Source organism: Cyprinodon variegatus, unplaced genomic scaffold (genome assembly GCF_000732505.1).
Source record: "Cyprinodon variegatus isolate N-32 unplaced genomic scaffold, C_variegatus-1.0 Scaffold257, whole genome shotgun sequence".
Taxonomy (NCBI): domain Eukaryota; kingdom Metazoa; phylum Chordata; class Actinopteri; order Cyprinodontiformes; family Cyprinodontidae; genus Cyprinodon; species Cyprinodon variegatus.
Genome location: NW_015150710.1, coordinates 676,844 through 679,943, shown reverse-complemented (window position 1 = coordinate 679,943; position 3,100 = coordinate 676,844).

Below are 3,100 nucleotides of genomic sequence, written 5' to 3'. Positions count from 1 at the left end.
TCCGCTACCTTGCTGGATATTAAACACCTGGGTCCATTTTAGTGCTTGGAGTACCCAAAATCAATGACTTGGGGGCAGAGTTAATGCATCTATCATACTGCAAGGGTTACAAAGTAAATTTTTTACTGCTTTTGGGCCCCAATGAATCACATTCCCAACTAATATCCCGAAATGAATAAAACTGTGAATTTCTCTCGGAAAGCTACTTCAAGAGTGCATCAATAGCTAACCCAGGAGGATCACCAGCACTGCTCTTGTGCTCTGAGAAGGTTGCAAGCTTTCCATCAAGGAAGCTTTTTCAATTCAAAATGTCAGGAATAGCGAATAGCGATTATTGAACATAAAGTGCATCTTCTTTGAAGCCTTTTTTATACTGCTATAGACTTACTTATACCTATAACATGAAGTTAAATGCAGATACACCAGTTCATGTAACTCAGGGTTATTACATTTTACTCCCACTGCAGTACCAACAATCGACCACATCATGTCGCTGTTTCCCACATAATTGCATTTCCGACCAGACTCCGCGATATTATTTTTTTAAGTCGCTCACTTTGGCTGCAGCTGAATGTCGGTTAGTAAGGCAAATAGGCGGAGACGTAAAGTTTCCCTTACAGGCCTCTGTGGTCTCCCATTGGTCACGCCCCCTCAGCGCGGCCCTCCGATTGGACGCTGGTTGTTACCGGGTGGTGTGAGGAGAGAGCAGGGAAGCTACGGTTGTGTAACTTCATACGTCAGTCCTGCGGTCCTAAACAGGATGCTGTATTTATATAAGACTCTGCAGCCCATAAAGGAGAAATAACTTCAGTTTGTATGCAACATTTTATCCCTTAAAGCCACCAGAACCAGCAAGCTTTATTACTTCAGTTTACTGGAAGGGTTATAGGTTAAAGTATATTTTTCTATTTCTTAATATACCAGATGACACAGTAAACAAATCTACATAAAAAAGGAAAACAAGTATTAAAAATAGGCACAAATAGACTTAACAGATACAATAAATAAAAAAAACATTAAACTACAAAATAGACCTATCATCAATCCAGAAAAGACAAAGAAAAGAATTAATCTGCATCAGTAATCTGGGTTGGATCCACCATGGATTAGCTGGACTCTACAGCAGCCTGACCTATAGTTTTCTCCAGTTAGTGGTGTAGCCTACCATCCTTCAAGGTGACATTTAGGAAACCGGACGATACATGACATCCTTCAAGCCTTTTTTCAACTTTATACAACTTTTTTCTCGTTAATCATTTGACTGCGGTAATTCTGTTTACATTTAGGATTTCTGATTTTCAGCTTCCCCTGATTGCAACGCTAACTGGGTTTATTTCAGTCTCACTCTGGCTTCTCTGAATGTAAAGAAAGATCACACAAAATCTTTATTTTAAGAATTATTTTCGTTTAACTGAAGAAACGATTACTATTCGCCTCGTTCAGGTTAGTGCATTGTAAAAGGGACTCCAATCCACATCTCATAGAAGGCACAAGCGATTCAACCCACCTCCATCCCCTTCTCCACCATCGTATAAGCCTCATCAGAGTGTCATTCCTCCTGGACTCTTACTGCGTTACCTGTCTCATTTTATGTTGTATATATGTTGTATGTATGTATATATGTCTCATGTTCATGTTGCATATATATAAAACTGTAACTGAAGCATGTAACAAAAGTAATTTCCCTCTGGGATTATTAAAGTATTTCTGATTCTGATTAACCGGTCAGAACCGGGCAGAGAACCTCCATGTTTTTCCTCTCCACTGTCGCTTCATGCTTGCTCATCATGGACAGGTTCTTTCAACCTGTGTTATCCAAGCTGGATTTCCATCTTCCAGGTCCCAGAGTGATTCCCTAATATCAGCTCACGCAGTCCACTGGATTTCTTCATACAGCTCAAGCAGACCGTCTCCACTCCACCAGTTTCAGGCTTGTGGGGGAAAACATCCCTGTTATTTACTCCTGTTTATGCACATCAAGCAAATTCTGCTCTAATTTTCCCTGCCAAGGTCTGAGCATCAAAGACTTCAGTAATTGTAACTATGAAACTCTTCTGTCTTTTTTTATGTGAGTTTTTCAGATTGAAATGTACTTTAAGACAATCTGCTTTTCAGGTTGAACAAATTCAAAGGGTCAGCAGAATATTAGCAATGCTATGGATTCCCATGCTTATTCTACTGGCATGGGCGGTTCTAGACATGGGTCAGCGGGGGCCAGTACTCCTGTAGATCATGTCGTGGCCCCTGTTAAGGCCCCTGTACTGAAGACGTAACACTCAAAGAAATTGTAATGATGATATGCGCTGGGACAGACATGGTTACTGATAGGTCCTTTGGATCTATCTTATTTTGTTTATTTACAAATACATCTTTACTAATTATTTAAAAACAATAAGGTGATAGCTTTAGTGGTATTGAGATAGGATCTCTAAATGTTTTTTTCAAAACAAAATACTCTCATTTTTACAGCTGAATTTATCGGTTTTTTTGAGTTCTAATTCAGATTTGATATAAAATGTTAATTTTTCAACTTAAACTAAGTCAAAAATATGTAAACTCATAAAGTCTGAATGTATATTGACCTAATAAGAATTTTAATTAAACCTAATTGGTACATTTGGTCTAGAACTGCCACTGTCTATTGGATCTATACTTTGATACTCTAATTAAGAACAGGAGTTTCTCACTCCAGCTTCATGCTATTCTATATATCTGTAGCATTTATAAATGGAGTACCACAGGGCGGTGTTTTAGGTCTTTTCATCTTCACACCTGCCTCCATCTTTCATTCTAAGCAGGCCCCTGCTTGAAACCTTCTAAGACTCTGTGGTGGCATCAGCCCTGCTCTACGCTGCTGTCTGCTGGGCCCCTGGCAGCGCAGAGTGGGACAGAAAGAGACTGAATTAGCCGGTGAGGAAGGCCACTTCTGTCCAAGGCTGCACTCTGGACTCAGTAGAGGAAGATGCTGTCCAAGCTTACATCCATTTGGCACCTTCTTCTTCTTCTTTGACTATTTGAGCTGATGTAACGAGTAAATTCAATAAATAAAGTCAATCCTTTTTGATAAAGCTTCTAGTTAGAGTGGCTCAGGTTATCCTGA